Source organism: Callospermophilus lateralis, unplaced genomic scaffold, assembly GCF_048772815.1.
Source record: "Callospermophilus lateralis isolate mCalLat2 unplaced genomic scaffold, mCalLat2.hap1 Scaffold_91, whole genome shotgun sequence".
NCBI classification, from domain to species: Eukaryota; Metazoa; Chordata; class Mammalia; order Rodentia; family Sciuridae; genus Callospermophilus; species Callospermophilus lateralis.
In genome coordinates this window covers 2,340,065-2,361,386 of record NW_027517238.1, presented here as the reverse complement: position 1 = coordinate 2,361,386, position 21,322 = coordinate 2,340,065, and the positions used below count along the sequence as shown (strand labels likewise).

General features: G+C 30.9%; 1 protein-coding gene and 1 non-coding gene across 2 annotated transcripts in view; both read right to left on the bottom strand.

Annotated features, from left to right (window-relative positions):
• LOC143641217 (catenin alpha-3-like) overlaps nucleotides 1-21,322 on the bottom strand; it is a 434,295-nt gene that overhangs the window by 351,722 nt on the left and 61,251 nt on the right. The gene's annotated exons all lie outside the window — the stretch shown is intronic.
• LOC143641238 (U6 spliceosomal RNA) lies at nucleotides 15,946-16,049 on the bottom strand. The gene has a single exon (XR_013155265.1). It is a non-coding gene; the product is annotated as a U6 spliceosomal RNA (small nuclear RNA).

Here is a 21,322-nt window from a genome sequence, read left to right as displayed (position 1 = left end):
AAAAATGCAGAAAGATAGTCTCTATGTATTAAATCTTCATGGCTAAGTTCTGCTGCTGTTTGATATAATCAGTCTAGTGCTTCTTTTCTTGTAGCTATATCTTTTTAAGAGAAAAAACTGGTTGATTATTTTATTTTTCTAAATTTGTGCCATTTTTTTATTTATTTGTAAAACAAAAGAACTATTAAAGCATTTCAACATTTTAAATATGTTCAAAACAAATTCTCAGGTAAAGAGGTTTAGTTCAAAAATGGGTTTTACAATTCATCAGAGCTTCATGAAAAATGTGATATGGATATGAGAAAAATGAATTCAGAAGTAAAATGTTAAAATGTTCCCTGCTGGTTCCAATTCTTTGAAGAAGTAAGCAGGGCATGAATTGTATTTTTCAAGATTGAATTTCTACAGATTGCCATTTCTGGGGCCCTGACTTCAGGCCATCATAAACCATTCAATGTTAAGATTTCTCAACTGATCTGTAGAGATGAAAATTATACAAATATATTGTTTATTTTAGATTATTAGCTTTAATTTTTTGTCTTCATATTGTGTGTGTGAATGTCTGTGTATTATGTGTGTATGTAAAAATGTGAAATTAGCTTAATTTTTTCCTCTTTCTGACAGCTGTGAATTGTAATCCTTAAAGTTCTTAAATAAGTAATTTATTTGACTTTAGTTGTAATCAATGGCTTCTACAGCTGCTTTATTTTTAATGTTGGTGACAAATTGCTTAGAATGAGACTGATATGAACACTTTAAAATATTTAGTATTCTGCCCATTAATTCTTGCTAAGTGATTAAGCCCATTTTCTTAAGGATACATCATTGAATTGATTTTCCATCATTTAATATATTTTCCTTTAATCCCTTTTCAGTTTCTCTATATGATTCTCAAATCAAAGCCTGATCAGTTTCTAACAAACGAACATTAATATTCTCTTTTATATATGCCCACATCATGTATATCATTGACATTCTTTTGTTCCCTTCAAAAACAAGAAGCTGTTTCTCTGTTGTTGAGTGTTGCTTTTACCATGAATTGCATATACTTTTCTGATGTGAATTTGTTCCAGATAAATTCTGTTTATGTCTCATCATTGTACTCACAACTTTGCTTTTTTTCCAAGTCACTTAATCTAGTCTCAGAAAGGTGAATTTCGGAAAGATGGATTTTCCTTTTAAAAAGTTTGTTTGCAAACAGTAGCTCGGGGGAGCTAAAATTTATTCATCTTTTCATCAGACACCTCTACACCTGGTGGAGGTTTTATAGATCCTGGCCAACTCTCCAGCTTCTCCTAACAGAAATTTCAGGGCCCCTTTTAATGAATAAGACCACTTTAAAAATACTGATCCTACTTTGTCATGATGTTCAAAGGTCTAACATTCTATATGCTTCCAGATTACATCAGGTGAGCTTTAATTTTTACATCTTCATATAGTGTGTGTGCGTGTGTGTGTGTGTATGTATAGATGTGTAATTAGCTTAAAATTTTTCCTCTTTCTGAAAGCTGTGAATTGTAAGACTCATGCCAACCAATTTTATCATGGAGATTTATATTTGTATGGAGTCTTCAAATACTTCATAGAAAACTGGGAATAATCTTGAATATGTGTTAGATTTGACTAGGAAAATCACAAAGGTTTCATCTCCTTTGCCAGGAGAAAAGATAGAAGAATAAATTTTTGACAACTATGAATTCAATTTCTTGAACATTTGCTGGCTTACTCAGGTTTTTTATTTCATTTGAGTTTATTTTAAGAATCACATTTTATTTCAAGAAAATTGTTCATTTCATCTAAATTTTCAGATATATTGAGGTTGCACTCCTTAAAGGTTTTCATCATAACCTCAAATTACTTCTGTTGTTCTTTACACTTTTCAGAGAAAAAAAATGTTTTAAACAATGCTTTCTCTTTTCCTTAGTTTTAAATAAAATAATTAAACAGTATTTATTTTTCAGTTATTACAGACATATGCATTCCACAGGTTATGTAATGGCTTTTCATTGTCTCTCAGCTCTACATATTTTTTTCTTTCCATTTAAAGAGTCCCTCTTAAACCTGTTAGGAATAAATGTCTTTGTTTTCAAACACATTTTCCTACAGTTTTATTGCTGGTGCATAATTTCATCATATTGTGTTAATAAGCTTACAGGTCTTAACAAGCATCTTGACAAGTGAGGCACTAATCACATATTCCTGTAGGGGAAGGAAACAGAGAACTGTAACTTACATTAGATCTCCTACTTGGAAAAGGACAGGCTTGCCTTCCTTCTCACTAGTCTTCTGCTTTAATACACTTGGCATACCGTCAGTAGAAATAGGTAAGGCTAACAGAGATCGTTCCTTTGTTTCCTTTAACCCCTGAGATGTCTAGATCATTAGGTTGGGCTTTCAAGACCCCTTTAAAAATATGGAGCATTTAACTGTTCTTTATTCACAACTTTGTATAGAAGATTCTTATTCAAAGATTTTTTTTAAAAAGTAACCCTCAACATCTTCTATCAGTGTTCTTTTACTTATATTTTGCTTGCATAAACCTCAAAAGAAATATGAAAAAATGGTATCCCTTATATATTTTTAAGTCAGATATATAACATTTTTCCAAGTTCTAAAAGTTGCAAAGAATTCTATTTATAGACATTGTATATGTTAATTTTCAAATTGTATAAGAAAAATTTGAACAAGGTAATGAAATCTTTATGTTCATTATTAATTCAACTGTTGATAGATATTGGTAACTAAGAACTCTTATGGTCATTTCTAATTTTTGGTTAGTACATGTCCTTTGGCATACATATGCACATATTTCTGTTGGACATATACTTAGAAATAGAATTATTGGGTCATATGTACTTATATATTGTTTTAATTATATTTTTAAGTATTTTTCACTTTAAGCTGTTTTAAAATAATAAAACTATAGGTTTATTTAAAGTCAGTAATTATATGTATTTCCCAATACACTTTAAAAATTTGTTGACTACTTGCTGAAGAATATATTAATAAGCATCTGTGGGTTGAAAACTCGTTTTTTTTTTAATATTTAGAATTGTTTCTATTTTGCCTTCACTCTAGAAGTATAGCTTAGCTACATGTTACATGCTAGACTGATAATTTCATACAAAACTTTTAAGCCATTTTCTTTTTAATTGCTTTGATGTTAATGAGGTAGGATACAAAAAGAAAAATAGGTAGAAAGGAGGCAAAAAGAAAGGAAAAAGACATACAATTTTAAGGTTATATATACCCTTCCCAGTCTGTCACTCTCAAAGTCAGTCTCTCTCGCAGGTCTGTCACTCCCAAATTTCTGGGAAATTTCTGTAAAACTTAGAGTTATTATAAATTCACCCACTTATGAAAACTATCTTGTGCATGATCCACTAATAAATCAATTAGAGAGAGTTATGACATTTTAAGAAACCTATAATTTAGGAGTCTTTGCAACATTATCTTCTGATCAAATAATGGTGACAGTATTGGCCTAAGAATTATATCATCCTCACATACCTTCCAATGTCCAGCCCTCACCAAGTGTCCCTTAAAAGCAAAGCTGAGAATTCCAAAACCATTTCACACTCACCAGAGGTGTTCATTCTCCCTTGAAGGTATAAGTGCTTTCTTGAATATACTGGTATATTCTAAAATTCTAGCACTAACATCAAGGATGCCACTTGTCCTGAGATGATTTCCCCACTTTTCAGGAACTTTCTGGGGACCCTCTTCCAGTGATATTAAGTCATCTACTGCCAGTGCCCTGCAGACTCTGAGTAAGCATTTCATTCTTTTTTCTGTTAGGTTTTAGAATAGTGTTTTAACTTTAGGTTTTTAGATTCTCCATTTTAGGATTTTATTTATTTATTTATTTAGCCATTTTTATGGGATTCAAATTTAAAGAATCATCTCACTCTTCAATCCTATGAGATTTTCAGTCATATGTCTTTTTAAAATGTTTTTCTTTGCCAGACTCCCTCCTATCAGAAACATATTGAAATCTCTCAGTCTCATTTCTTATCTTTGATTTTTCCCCCTATATATCTGTTTCATCTCTTTGTCCTATATTTTTGATGAATTACTTATTTCTATCATTCATGTCATTAATATTGTCTAATGTTGTTTTATTCAAATTTACTTTGTTGATTATATTTATTTTAACTTTGTGAGTTTTATTCTCTCAGAGGTCCCCAAGTCAATCTAGACTTTTGATATTTATTTTCCTAATGGGGTTCTCAGTTGCATTCAATTTGTTTTGCTCCAATTTCTATCCATAAAAATAAGGACAGAAAATACAGTGGAATGAATCTCACATAATTTTTCTATATACATGTATGAAAACATCACAGTGAATCCTGCCATTATGTACATCCACAAGAATGGCTTCCCATCTAGAATAAGATATATTCCATGCTTGTAAAATTATATCAAAATTGATTCTACTGTCATATATAACTAAAAAAAAACAATAAATTTTTTAAAAAGAAAAAACTGAATCATGGGGGTAAAAAGGAGCAAAAACTCTACTCCAAAGATCAGCCTGTCCTTGATTTTAGTTCCCTCACACTGCTAGGTTTCTTTTCAGTTTTTGATGCACAAAGGTATTTATCTTCATTTTTTTCCTTTCTAGTCATCATTTGTGTTACTCTTTTACTGTTGTATTTTCATTAGGAACATACAATGTCATCCTGGCTTATGCTCCTTTAATTGTATTGGCATTTTGCCTTCCCAGGAGCTCTCTTAGAGATGGAAATGTTTTATTAATCTTCATATCGCCAGTGTCTTAGTAATTTGAACTTATGTAGTAGGTACTCAGTAAAGGTTTGTTGACTGAATGAATGAATTTTAGTAATATGGATGATGTGTTTATATGAAGAGAGAAAATAAACCCACCTTTTCAGTGGCAATATGGAAGTTTTAAGGGAATTACTGTATTTTTCTATTATAAACAGAAGTATAACAATAATAAGACATTTCAGTAAATGTTTTAATATCTGCATTGTGATAGAATATTTCATATAATTTGAATACTCTGACTTTTCTGTTATTGTCTATGCTGATTTTGACTAATTTTAAATATGTCTGGAAATACATTAGAACTTAATGACAAGAAATGTGTGTTGGTTAACCTTAAAAAAACTCTAGCTAAATAAATCCCTGATGCTATAAATTGTAACATAAATTAATCCATAGTGATATTACAAGGATAAAAAAGAGAAGATTCAGCTTTCCAAAGAAGTCCCATATAAAGAAAATCCTCTAAATCCTCTTTGGCTGATTGAATTTCTCTTTTAATGTATCCTCAGGTAAATAGCAAATGACATAAATAATTGTATTTTATTTAAATGTAAATTGTTATTTTTAAAAAGAGGATTTTCCTCCCCTTGAGATAAAAATTTCATTATTCCTAAGATCATATCCTTGGAATTATGAACTAACATGAGACCAATATCAAATATCACAAAAATCAACCTCATCTGTACATTTTTTTCTAAGTGCTGCCATAAATTCTCAGCTATATGTCTTAGTAAAGTACAATTGCTAATGTATTTCATAAAATGATGTTTCCTAAACATTTCATTTAAAGCATAGCTCCATATTAGATATGGCGTATCTGTGAAATACTAAAATTATTATGTTCGTTTTTATTCTAAGTAGTGTGTCACATTCAAATATGGGTTCTTTTGAGGAATGACACATGTTTTTCTGGGTTCCATGAATTTCTTGCTCAATATTAAATTTTATTTGGTAACTTTAGAAGCATTTTCATAAATAAACCCAACCATTGTTTATTTGGACAATACCAGAATTCATTTAATGCCTGAATACCTAAGTACAACTACCAATTTGCTAATATTGCTACTACTAGTAGAAAACATCTGAGAACTTACTGCATGCCTAAAACTTTATTAACCATTTAGTTCTTCCATTTAATTCTATCAAGGCCCTTTGATATAGATACTATTATTTATATCATTTACAAATGAGGCAACTGAAACATAGGGAGCTTAATCAGACAATAAGTAGTAAAGCCAGGATTTCAACTATGGTAGTCTCATACCAGAGCTTTCAGAACTACTGTTCACTATTAATGCATTTGTTTCATGAAGACTAATTCAAATATGACTAATTGAAAACAATGGGTCAAGATAAAATAAGATAATTATTTAAATTATCTATCAACTCAAAAAGAGTTACATGAAATATATGACTTCTCTCAGTCTAGATCAAGATTTGAATTCAAATTGCATTTGGATGACAAATAAATTACTAAATAATATAATCAGTGGTGCAGTGAGAATTAGTCAAAACTCTTGTTAGAATCAGGAAAGTCCCTTAACATCTTTGAGTCCTGATTTTTGCACAAGAAACATAGAAATAATATGTGACTCTAACTTGCTGTTTTAAAATTACATGGGATAACATAATTTTAAAAGGACATTTTATAAATTATAAATGTATACATATTATTTAGCTAAAAGGAATCTTTCTAGGCTCTCATATAATATTGGATATTTCTAATTAAAAATCTGATAAAATTTAGCCAAGTCACACTAAAGGATTTAAAAGATAACTAAGTGATTTGAATTTATAGAGAAACAATATCTAAAATATACCATTCTTGTGAACATACTGTTTTTTTTATGGTTGTATTTTTGGCTGTTTCCTTTAGAACTAATTATGTAAAATTAATACAGGAAGAATAAAAGATGACTCTTTTCCTCATACCAACAGGCCATCTTCAAACCAATAGGCTCAACTCAATTGGCTAACAATAAACCAGTAGCAGAACTGGATTTAGATACCTTGTCCATCTAATTACCAAGTCATTACTCACATTATGTTTCCCTTTCTTATCTGGAATAAAATGCAAATGATAGCTATGGAAGATGTAAAGAAAAATGTATACCATTTTGAGAAATGAGGGAACAAGTATGTTTTCAGATTTAATGTTGTAGCAAAATAAAAAAAAATAGGGCAAATAAATACTTAGGTAAAAGATATGCTATAGAGAAGACTTTCATAATCATAAAGGAGATGTAAGAAATCAATAGATAAATTAAGCAAAAACAGTTGTAGAAAAAATGGAAATTAAAACAAAAAATTTGTTTACCCCCATATTCTTATGACAACACCACCACCAATAAAACCAAGTGAAATATTTTAAAAATTTAAGAAAGTTTGAAAGTACTTCAATTTTTCTACTTATTATATCAAATATCTATGTTTAAATTTGAAGAAAAAATTCACACCCTGAAAGCAGTTAAAATGAATTCATGTTAAAAATGTATCATCAAAACCTAACAGCTCACCAAAAGAAATATTTGTAGCAAATATAAAATTCAAACATTATTTATTTTTTTTAAAAAAAATTATAGACAAAGAAGCAAAGTATTAAAAGGAGAGAAGACACACACAAACAGATAAATGTTAAGGGTGTGAGATGATGATTAATCTCATTGACCATTTAAAAATTCTAATTAAAGGAACAAGTAAAGGTTATTTTTTTTAACCCACTAAATTTTTAAAAGAATGTTCAAACAGTAATATCCAGTTTGGGTAAGGATGTGAAAAAACAAGTACAATATGATGATTGGAAATATGTCAAAACCAGGGAAAACTCATATATTTTGAGCTAGTAAATTAATTTCTCAGAATGCATTAAATAAGCCTGAATATTGTGAAATACCATATGAAAGCATTATATATACTGATTAGAAAGGCCTCAATTTTGAAAAATAAGAAAATTCTAAGAAAAATATAATTCATTGATTTAATAGTATTCTACAAAGCCTTCAAAATTATTTTTGTAACACTGAACTGACATGAAATGGTACTTTGAACTTACAAGAATTATATCAAAAAAAGTGATACAAATTATTAATAATATTATTAATAAATATGTTATAATTCAACTTTTATGAAATATATTCATAGGAAAAATAATTAAAAGCATATCAATTTTGTATTTGGAAGGTGATATGGATGGATATTTGGATATTTCCAAATCTCTTTCCAAATAGCTCATGGATTTTTCCTAACCTCTTCCTTCCAAAATGCTGCTATCATTAAAATAATTGCATGAAGAACTAGAATAAAATAACTAATAGATGATTGTAATAAACAGAAAAGAGTTTATTTTTTTTCATTTTTAATTATTGAACCCAAGTCAAGTACTTTACCTCTAAACAGCACCCCAGTCCCAAAGATTTGAAATTTACTTTAATCATTAATTTTGTAGACTATAATTACTTCCTAAGGAATAATAAAGGATTAGAGTTTGCATATTTCTGAATATTTTGACTTTCAAATTCTGTTTCTTAGAATCTCAGAGATTCAGTGGATAAACAATTAGCTAAATTAAAATGAAGCAAATAAAAATGTAATTTTTTTTACAGCACACATATTGAACATTAGATCTAGCATAATCAGCTCCAATATAAGACTATTTAGATAATAAACAAAAATACTTAGTTTGTGAAAGTCTTAAATTAGGCCACTAGAAAAAAAAAATAAAAATTCTAAAATGGAAGATTAGTTTTCACCTCAACAACAAAGTTTATCAGGATAAAATGTTACATTACATTATGAAAGAACATTAAATCAAATATCAATAAATGGGACAGCATCAAACTAAAAAGCTTCTTCAGGGCTGGGGATGTGGCTCAAGCAGTAGCGTGCTCGCCTGGCATGCATGCAGCCCGGGTTCGATCCTCAGCACCACATACAAACAAACATGTTGTGTCTGCCAAAAACTAAAAAATAAATATAAAAAAATTCTCTCTCTCTCACTCACTCTCTCTTTAAAAAAATAAAATAAAAAATAAAATAATAAAAAGCTTCTTCAAAGCAAAGAAAACAATCAAGAGGTTGAGGAGAGAGCTTAAAGAATGGGAGAAAATCTTTGCCATCTGCACCTCAGATAGGGCATTAATTTCCATGATATACAAATAACTCAAAAAACTTAACACCCATTGCTAGTTTGGGCTATAAAAGCAATTTTCTAATGAGCATTATTATCCATATATTTTTGCAATTACATTTCTATTTTACATATCTGAAGGTAAAAATTAATGTGAGCTGAACTGAGTTCAACATGACTGTCATGAAAAGATGTTCTCTTTTTGTGATATAATCCATTTTCTTTGATTATTAGTAGAGAATGTACATATTTATTTACATGCATTGGATTTTCTTAATCTATTAGCTGTCTTGTCATATATGCTTTTTTAGTTAATATTTTCAATGGTTTGTAGTATTTCGTATATAATTTTATAATTTCAATTTTTTACCACTGTGCCTATTGTATACATGGAAAAACATTTTGTGTCAGTAACTTATTTATATTATCTTGCTCACTACAAGTTTGAAATGCTGATGAAATTTAATCTGTCAATTTTTCCCTATGGCTTCTGGAAAGATGATTCTAAAGATCAGTCTTTAGGTGGCCTTCAAAACTGTTCATTTCAAAGTCTTTGAGACAAGAATACTGTACTGGTTAAGGACATCTAATCCACAGCCAGATTTTCTAGATTTAAATTCTGTGCCACCCCCATTATAGTAGGTCTGTTCAATAAGTGGGTATAGTTTCTTGGTTACATTTGGATTTTCAGCTCATCTATAAATTGGATTTGTAAAGGGCTTAGAAAAGGGCCTGGAATGTGTTAAGTATTGCATAAATGAGTGCTAATATGTGATTCCTTCAAACATGTTTTTTACTCTAAGTAGATGCATCTGTATCCATTTCCAAAATGTATACTTCATATCAAAATTTATCTTAAATTGTTCTAATTTGTTAATAACCGAGTGACTGCCCATTCTGTACTTCCCTAACACCAAGCCAGGCACATTAATAAATATGTTTCCTTTTCTTGTGGAATTTAGTTGAATATTGGAAAAAGTGATGTTACAATGTAATAATTGCTAGCAAAGAGAAAACTGTTAACAACAGATTGACTTCTTCAGGTCTGGGAAGTGTTTTGTTCCTTGAGTAAATTATGCTTCGGTTAAAGTCTAAATGAAAAAAATGTTCTCTATAAAAGGAGAAAGACAGGCTATTGATGCAAATTTAATAGGCTGAGGATATGGTTCCGTGGTAGAACACTAGCCTAGAATGTATAAGGCCCTCAGTTTGATCCCCAGCACTGCAGAAAACAGAAGACAAAAGACACACAAATTTGGCTAGGTAAAATTAATGAAATTATATTCTCAAATCATTTTTAACTAGCTTTATAAGGCTAGCCTTATAAATAAGGCATTTTTAAACAAGGTTTCCAAATATTGTTTCACAATTCTGTGTTTAAATAAGGAAGAATTCCTTCACTTCAGTTATTTGTATGAATTACATAACACAAATATTTGTGAATGACTTTTCAAAACTCTGGTCTTGAATTTAATTTTTCTCTGCTTATTCTCTTGCAGATACATTCATTGTACACTTAAATATATTATGATGTTTCTCTACAATATAAAAAATGTTTCCAATATAACTTTGTTTCAATATATGTGTAGTTTAAAATAAAACTCAGGTGGAGGGCCATCTTATTTATATCAAGGGCAGGTTTATGGCTGTGCATTTGCCAAATTCTAAGTGAAGCTAGATTTTGGTATCTGAAGTTCTTTTGTAAAGCAAAAATTATAACAGAAAGAGATTTAGATTCAATTGCTGCCATCTAAATTGAGACACCTGGAAATGAAGACGATATTTTCTTTGTCTATCCTTTCCACTGCTTTCATATTTCTCAGATTTGGCAAAAACAACAATAGAAAGATAAACATGGATGAGAATAAATTTGTATTTGTCTCTTTTTATGGAAGATTTATTAGTTTACTTTTTATTTATTTATTTTTTTACCTTTGAGAATTAGAATTTTTTGTCATTAGAATGTAATGGATAAATAATACCACCCAGTGTGGTACAGGAAAAATCTCAGTACCTAAACTAGGTGCTGCTAAGAAAATTATTTTGTAAAAATAATTTTTAAAATTCTAAATAATATGTGGATTAAATGACTAATAAGATAAAGGATGATAGAAATGGGTTAGAGGAGTTTAAAGAAGGTGAGAGTGTACTGAAATGGAATAGCTATATCCACAATTTATGAGAAAATTCCATGAAAACTGCAATTATTATTATTATTATTATTATTATTATTAATCTTTCATAGCGCTGATTGGAAACTTACACTGGGTATAAATGCTAGCTACTGAAGAAGGAAGAGTGAAGACATGTGAATGAACTAGCATACTGAATACCAGAGACCTGTGCTTGGCCTTTAACTACAGACACTATGCAAAGGTACAAATTATATGAAACAAATTGGCATTTTGTTTTTCGGTTTGATTTTTGTCACTTAAGACAATTGAAATTAGAGAGATTTTTATATTGATAGTTTTAGTTTAATATATAATGCTAATTAAAAGATTTTAAATGAATGTCATTGGAAAGCTTTTTCAATTCCAGGAAAGGCTGTGATTTTGGGGCTCATATAAATTATATACATCAGCAAAAGGCATAACTACTACATTACCAAAGGGCATTCATCCAGAAAAGCTAGATTCTAGAGGACACCATCATCTAAGGAAAACCATTTAATGACTTGGAGTCTAGTAACATAGCTTTTAAAACAATAACATATACTAAAGAGTATTAATCTGCTATTTTTGTACCAAAAAATACATTTCTTTTGATCCCCATCTCTATGAAAATGGACATACTAAGTTAACAAATAACACTAAAATACTGAAAACTCTATAGATCTTCTTTTAAGTTCACTTTTTTTTTTTTATAACTAATTGTTGCAATATGTTTTTCTTTTACTGGTCATTAAAATGCTGCTGACCATCAAAATTTAAAACTTTCTATCACTCTCAAGTTCCATTCTACAGTTTAGAGAAGAAAGAAAGCAATAAAGAATCCCTCATATCTCAGATAACTGTCAAACATCTTAAAAGCATGAGACGGTTTTAGAAATTCATAAAATTTGAGTTCATTTTGTTATTTTATATTTTATAGCTATACTTAATGCACATGCTATAAGGTTTCTGGTATTTTTCTAAGATATACATTTTGCTTGGGGTGCTAATATAAATACAACTTGTATAGGGCTGGTATTGTGGCTCAGTGGTAGAGTGCTTGCCTAGCATGCATGAGGCACTGAGTTCAATCCTCAGCACCATATAAATGTAAAATAAAAATATTGTGCCCACTTAAAACTAAAAAAAAAAATTTTAAAAATACAACTTGTATACACAAACTGTAACTTGAAAGTGAACATAATCTATATCACAACAGCATCTTGTTCTGTGTCCCTTGTATAATATAGTCAGGTTAGACCTCACTTATATTCTATTAATATTAAGAGACCACTATATGGCAAAACACTAAGTCTCCCATTTTAGCTTTTTCAGAAATAAAGTGGTAGGTACCCATTTCACATTGAATGAGTAGATAAAGATGATATAAGGGAACATCAGAGAATAGAGCAAACAATTGCATTTGTAACAGTGGAGAGGCTATTCCTTAGAATATTTACACTTAAAAGAAATATCTTGATTTGCTATATCACTTCTTAAGAAAGAGCAATGGAAGAAAAATGTGCCAGACTTCAGACCCTATTGTAACAATATTTGTAATGTTATCTTATTTCCTTACTATCAAGTTACTTGGCTGAAAATTAATCATTCCTTCTTTTCTAAGTAAAATTTTCTGAAGTAGATTTGTAAAGATTTCTTTTTTTTGAGATATAAAGAATGATCAAATTTATTTTTTGTGTGTGTGCCTCCAAGAGACTCATTTTTTTCTTTTTTTCATCTTTCATACATTTGATTCAAGTGAGTTATGCACTTCCATTTTTACCCCGAATACAAATTGCAGAATCACATCAGTTACACATTCACAATGTTTACATAATGCCATATTAGTGACTGTTGTATTCTGCTGCCTTTCCTATCCCCTACTATCCCCCCTCCCCTCCCCTCCCATCTTCCCTCTGTAAAGATTTCTGATTAGCACAATAACTTCAACCACAACTTACTTTCTAACCCACAAGTCTAGCTTGAAACCAGGGGCACTTAACCCCTGAGCAACGTGTCAGCCCTTTTTTAAGTTGCTCAGGTTATTTCTAAATTGCCGAGGCTGATTTTGAACTTGTGAATCTCCTGCTTTAGCCACTGGAACCACTGGGATTACAGGCTTGTGCCACCATGCCTAACACAATTCTAGCTTTTCTGAAGGTAATGTAAAACAAAAATAAAACTGTTTTTCCAATTTTTACATTTATCGACAATACAATTGTGGATTGGTCACTTGTTCTCTATGCATTTCAGTTTCCTCCAATGTAAGTAAAAGTTAAAAATAATAGACAATACATAGAGCTTTTGAAAAGATTAGGTAATATCAAATACTTGTACACACATATGCACACTCTAACATGTAGTAGTATGTTGTCTTACATAAAATAGTCATTGATTGTGTGTAAAACATAGGGACAATTAATGAAAATAATACAGATATAAATTTAAATACTTAAAACTGTATTTCTTGTATTTCTGTTTTTATAAAAATCTACTCAAAATTCAAAACAAATATTTTTCTGTGGCTAATGCAAACAGTGTCAATCTTTTTACCACATAAATGGTAACTCCTGTTTGTTTGGTTTTTTATATTCTTTTTTTAAAATTTGTTTTAATTAGGTACACATGACAGTACAATGATATTGACATATCATACATTTGAATCAGATGGGGTATAATTTCTCATTTTCCTGTTTTTTTTAAGAGAATTTTTTATATTTATTTATTAGTTCTCAGCAGACACAACATCTTTGTTTTGTATGTGGTGCTGAGGATTGAACCCAGGTCGCACGCATGACAGGCGAGCACGCTACCGCTTGAGCTACATCCCCAACCCTCCTGTTGTTTTTTAAACATTAAAAAAACAATGTTTTTTAAACATTGAGAGGGTCAAACACTTAATGGTTTCATCAACCACCTTATCTGCAAGCATGTTCCTCAGGATAGTTCAAAATTTCTGACTGTGTGTCCAAATTTAAATAATTCTTTATTATAAAGCTCTACATAACAATAAATTTTGGTGAGGATGTAGAGAAAAGGGTACACTCGACATTAGTGGTGGGACTACAAACTGGTGCAACCAGAAAACTTGGAATGAAACCACCATTTGACTCAGTTATTCTACTCCTTAGTATATACCCAAAGGACTTAAAATCAGCATAGTACAATGCAATAGCCACATCAATGTTTACAGTAACTCAATTCACAACAGTCAACCTATGAAACCCACTTAGGTACCCTTCAACAGATGAATGGATAAAGAAAATGTGGTTTATATACACAATGGAATATTACTCAGCCATAAAAAAATAATGATCTTATGATTTTTGCCAGTAAATGAATTATCTGGGGATGATCATCCTAAGCAAAATAAGCTAATGCAAAAAAACTAAAGGTTGAGTGTTGTCTTTGATATGTGGATGTTAACACATAATAAGGATGGGAGTATAATAGAAGTTCAGTAGATTAGACAAAGTGGAATGAAGTGAAGGGAGGGGGACAGGAATTGAAAAGACCATGGAATAAATCTGACTTAACTTTCTTATGTCAACATATGAATATACTCTATTATCATGTATACCTAGGAATAATAAATATAAAAATTAAAAAAAGTTTTAAATGATATTTTATGCTTATAGGGTAATAGCATTCAAACCAATATCATATTACATGAGTGTATTACTTCTTTGTTTATTGTGTTATATACCTGGTCTTATATTAATATTATACTTTCTTTACAAGGAACTTACTGTTTAGACAGTTTAGGATTTATAGCAATATTGAATAAACAATACAGTCTTCAATGTGTATCTTGTCCTTTGATCCTCTGGGCAATGTCTCACAGAGCAGAAGGTTTTAATATTTGAATATTTAAAAAGTCCATCACAGGGTTAGGGATGTGGCTCAAGTGGTGGCGCGCTCGCCTGGCATGCGTCCGGCCCGGGTTCGATCCTCAGCACCACATACAAACAAAGATGTTGTGCCTGCCAAAAACTAAAAAATAAATATTTAAAAAAAAATTTTTTCTCTAACTTTCTCTCTCTGTCTCTCACTCTCTCTCTAAAAAAAAAAGTCCAGCACAGATAGTACAGCTATCTGTGAAAGGATCAATTGATCATGAAAGGATCAATTCTTCCTTTCATGAATCATGAATTTAGTGTTATATATAGAAAAGTTATTTCCAAATTCAAGACATCTAGATTTTCTTTTATGTTATGTTCTAAGAATTTCATAATTTTGTGGTTTGCATATAAGACTATGAAGCCTTCTGAGTTAGTTATATAAAGCCTATAAGGTAAGGCTGTAAGATTTGCATTTAGATTCATTCTTTTTAATTTGGATGTGCAATTGTTCCAGCTCCATTGGTTAAAAAGTCAACCTATCTTTTATTTGTCCTGAATTTGCTCCTTTGTCAAAGATCAGCTCATAACTGATCACAGAATGTGTTTCTGTGCTCTGTCTTCTGTTACATTGATAAGTTTGTCTCTACTTCACCAACATCATTTTTTCCAATCCCAACCTCACATTAAGAGTTCTAGATAAGAAATTTTTTTATGGAAGTCTCTGAAATCCAAAAGGTTGGCAAAAGAGAAATTGGCAAAAGAGAAATCCAACCTCTTGAGTATAGAGTAGGGATAAGGGAGACCTGAAAATCAACTTCTTCATTTCACATTACCATGTTGTCAGTCTTTCTGTAAAGAAATTACTATTTCAAAAGAGTACACTCTATTAGCATATGATCTGCCCATGTCTATAAAAATCACTTGTATTCATCTTTCAATAAAAAAGTCTAAACACTAAATGTAAGGTTTTTATTATTTATAAAATATCTCTGTGCTTTTACACTTTTTTTTTCTAAGAAGAAATTTTTGGGGTAAAAATGAGGAATCCTTCACAAATTTGCTTGTCATTCTTGTGCAGGGGCCATGCTAATCTCTGGATTGCTCCAATTTTAGTATATGTGCTGCTAATGTGAGCACAGTACTTTTATATTTTTAATTACCAAAATGTAAGTCAAATGTCACAGATTTCTAAAACATCCATTCCATTTTATAGATAACTATACTTAATCATCTATCACATCTCCTTTTAATTTTATTTTTTGGAGTGTCCTGTTAAAAATAAAACAGTCCCCCATTATCTGTAAAATATATATTACACACTATATATTTTATTCTATGATAAACTTTCTTTGCATTCATCATTTACATCTGAGAAATAGTTCCATATTAGTGCCAATACTTGCGCTTTACTCTTTTTTCAGTGGTCTTAAGAACCCATAATACAGATGAATCATGTTACTTTTGTCCTTTTCTGATGATGTTTTACTTCCCCATTTTAGTATTATAAGTACTGTAGTTATCTTTGTATATATGCCCTTGCTCATGTGGGAAAATATTTTGGATTATTATTAAAATAATATTATTAAAATAAGTTGGGGGGCTGGGGATGTGGCTCAAGCAGTAACGTGTTCACCTGGCATGTGCAGGACACTGGGTTCCATCCTCAGCACCACATAAAAATAGAATAAAGATGTTGTGTCCACCGAAAACTGAAAAATAAATATTAAAAAATCTCTCTCTCTCTCTTTAAAAAAAAGTTAAAAAAATAAGTTGGATTATTAAGAATGGAAATTGATAGCCTACAAGATTGCTCTCATAAAGTTTTCAACAATTCACACAATAAGGTAATAATTTTATTAACAGTGAAAAAGAATATCTTCTACTTCATGTTGAATAATAAATCTTAACATTTTTGCCATATTTATGATTAAAACTACTATCTCATTGTTGCTTTTGTAGGATATTTGAATTTTTTTCTCTATTTTTACTTTCAACAAGAGTAGCACTAAGAAATTTAATATTTACATATCATTGACATTCTTCATATCTTACTCATATTTCATTGATTTACTTTTGTGTATTTTTTTACTTGAGTCTTTGTCAAAGCAGCCTGAAATCCATTAATGATTGGTGGGTCTCTGATTCTCCAAAGGTTGAGGTGAACCTTTGTTGATTTTATTTTGCTGGGTCTTCCTGTGACTTTGCCCCAGTTCTACAAGCCTTTAGCAGACCCAGATCAAAGCTTCAGTTTTCTGACTGAAGAACTATGTTGGAGACCATCAGAAATAGAAAAGGGGTAAGAGAAACACTAGGGACAATGACCCCATCAAGTTGATTGTAAACTAAAAGTCTTAATTCCAAACCATATTACTGTAGATTTTATTCTAATCAGCATAATTCAACTGATAGGCCACCTTTCAGGCTGAAGGCTAGCTACCAGAGGGCACAGACACTGGACACACAAGCAAAACTTTAAAAATGGAGTTAGACAAAATGGTAAGAAATAGAACCTGTGGCCTCAATGTGAGCAGATTATTTTGCATTGCCTGCTAAAACAAAAATGTAAACATTCTCCTTAGAAGGTAAATAAAGCCTCTAAACAAAATATTCAACTGTCTAGGTACTACAGTGGGCCGAATCATGACCTCTAAAGATGTCCACACCATGATACTTAGAACTTACAAATACATTAACTTTTGTGACAAGAGGGGCTTTGTCGACAAGATGTGTTTAAGTTTAGTATTCAAAATGGGGACATTATCTGGAATTATCCATAGGCACACATAGTAATCACAAAGGTCTTCAAAACTGGAATATGAAAGCAACAGAGCTCAGAGTTTGAGATGTGACAGTTTGACTCATCATTGTTGGCTCTGATAGTTGGTACTAGGAGCGAGGAGCCAAGGAATACACAAAATCATCTGAAAGTAGAAAAGACCAAAACAAAGACTCTACTATAGCCTGAAGAAGTGAATATAGACCTGTTGACACCTTGGGTTTAGTCCATTGAGACTGGCATTGGCCTTCTAGAATAAAACTGCAAGATAATTAATGCATATCATTTTAAATCACAGAGACTGCGATAATTTATTACTGTAGAAATAAAGTAAAAATACTTTTAAAATAAAAATTAAATTGATAAAACTGTAGCAAGATTGTCAAAGAATAAAGAATCTTGAACTGTAATATTAAGGATGAAATGGGATTTATCACCATAGAATGACAGGAATTATAAGTAAGGATAGTTAGAGAAAACCAGAAAAGTTCTATGGTGATAAATATTACTTATTCAATGAAATGAACCAAATACCTTTACAGATACAAATTATTGAAATTCAACCAAGAAGAAACAGATGCTCTGAAGAGTTTCAATCTTTTAGAAAACTTGAAAACTTAAGAGGCCCAGAATAGTCAAAGCAATCTTTAGCAAGAAAAGTGAAGCAAGAGGTATCATAATACCAGACTTTAAATTATACTACAGAACTATAACAACAAAAATGGCATGGTATTTGCTCCAAAACAGACATGAAGACCATGGTGCAGAATGGAAGGCACAGAGATAACCCTGCATAAAAAGAGTTACCTCATACTAGACAAAGGTACCATAAACATACAGTGGAGGAAAGATAGCCTCTTGAACAAATGGTGCTGGGAAAACTGGAAATTCATATGTAGCAAAATGAAATAAGTCTCCATCTCCAACACTGCACAAAATTCAACTCAAAGTGGATCAAGGACCCAGGCATTAGGCCAGAGACCTTGCACCTACAAGAAGAAAAAGTAGGCCCAAATCTCCACCACACTGGCTTAGGAACTGAATTCCTCAAAAAGACTCCAAAAGTGCAAAAAGTAAAACCAAGAACTATAAATGGAATGGTATCAAACTAAAAAGCCTCTCCACAGCAAAGGAAACAATTAAGAATTTGAAGAGAGAGCAAACAGAATAGGAAAAAAAATCTTTGCCACCTGCACCTCAGAGAGAGCACTGGTTGCCAGGATATAAAAAAAATTCAAAAACTTAATACCAAATAGCAAATAACCCAATCAATAAATGGGCAAAGAAACTGAACAGACACTTCACAGAAGAGGAAATAGAAATAGTCAAAAAATATATGAAAAAAGTTCAGCATCTCTAGCAATTACAGAAATGTAAATTAAGACTACTCTGAGATTTCATCTCACTCTAGTCAGAGTAGTAATTTCAAGAATACAAGTAATAATAAATTTGGACAAGGATGTGGGGAAAAGATTACACTCACACATTTCAAGTAGGACTACAAATTGGTGCAACCACTCTGGAAAGCAGTACCGAAATTCCTCAGACAATTTGGAAAGAAACTACCATTAATTTGATTCAGTTATTCTACTCCTTGGCATACCCAAAAGACTGAAAACCAGAATACAGCAGTGGGACAGCCACGTCATTGTTTATAGCAGCTCAATTCACAATAGCTAAGCTATGGAACCAACCTAGATGCCGGCATCTTCAAAAGATGAATGGCTAAAGAAAATGTGGTACATATACAGAATGCAATATTACTCAGCCTTTAAAAAAGAATAAAATCATGGCATTTGCTAGTAAATGAATGGAACTGAGACTATCATGCTAAGTGAAATAAGCCAGTTACAAAAAACCAAAGGTCAAATATTCTTCCTGATATACAGATACTAACTCATAATAAGCAGGTGGGGAGGGGAGAATAGAAGTTCATTGAATTAGACAAAGGGAAATAAAACAATGGAGAAAGGATAATAGGAAAGAAAGTAGAATGAATTGGACATAACTTTTCTATGTTCATATTTGAATACATGACCAGTGTAACTCCACATTATGTAAAACACAAATAGGGGAATTTATACTTCATGTATGTATGATATGTCAAAATATATTCTATCATCATGTATAATTAAAATGATAAAATAAACTAAAAAAATAAGGAACTTGAATTTGTAATTTAAATCCTTCCCCCCCAAATCCTCCTTGGTTATAATGTTAGTGGTGGTTGCTGCCAAACATTTGGATAGAACACAAGTTTCTCAAAATTTACCCCAGAAAATAGAACAAGAGGTAATCTTTACTGATTCATTTTATGAGGTCATTCTTATTACAGTAATATCAAAGTCAAACAGAAATATTATAAAAAATAAGAAGGAAGAGGAGGATGCAAAACTCCTTAATAAATATTATATACAATGTTTGTGCATGTGTGCAGGTGTGTGTGTATAAAATACACCACAAGCACTGGGATTTATTCCCAAGTGTATATCTGGTGTAATATCTGAGCATGTACATAATCAACTGTAGTAGTAGTATAAAAAAAATAAAATGATCATTTTTAAATGATGCTGAAAAAAGAATATGCCAAAATTCATTATCTATTCATAATAAAAATATGCTCAAGAAAGTAGGAATAGTAAGGAACTTCCTTAATCTGATGAAAGGCATATATGAAAACCACAAGTAAGCTTATACTTAATGGTAAAATAATAAATGCTTTTCCCCTAGTTGAAAAAAAGTAATATATTCTTTTTAACTTCAATCTAAATTTGTGCTGGAAGTCCCAACCATTGCAACAGAGCTAGAAAAAATAATAAAGGAAATAAAATCTGAAAGATTAGGAATCTGTTCTTATTCATAAGTAACATGATTGTCTATAGAGAAAATTTCAAAGAGTCCCCAAAGAACTCCTAAGGTCACAGGATATAAGAACAATATACAAAAGCCAATTTTATTTCTGCATAATACTAATGTATGGCAATACCCTGATATTTAAAAAGGCAATACCACTTGCAAAGCCTCAAAATTATTTTGGCATAAGCCTATCAAAAGATATACAGAATTTATAAGCTGAAACCCTTTTTTATGAAGCTACTATAATCAAAATAATATGGTATAAGTGAAGATAGATACACAGATCAGTGGAACAAAAAAGAGTCTAAAAATATATAGGCAAGTGATATTTTTCTTCTTCTTTTTTTTTTTTTTCAGTACTGGGGATTGAGCCCAGAAGTACTCTACCACTGAGCTAAATCCCCAGCCTGTTTTAATTTGATTTTTTTTTTTTGATTCAGGGTCATGCTGAGTTGCTGAGGCTTGCCTTCAACTTCCTATCCTCCAGCCTTGGCCTCTGGAGTTGCTGGGATTATAGACATGTCCCACCACACCTAAATATGGATAGGCAATTTTTGACAAACTACAAAAAATATTCAGTGGAGAAAAATATTCAACAAATGAATTTGGAAAAATTGGACATCATTATGCAATTAAAAAGAATCTGACTTAAACCTAACAATCCAAAATCGAACTCATGTATCATGATCTAAATAATGAAATGTAAATTCATGGAACTACTAGGAAAAAAAAATTATAGAAGAGACCACATTTATGACCTGGTACTAGGCAAAGAGTT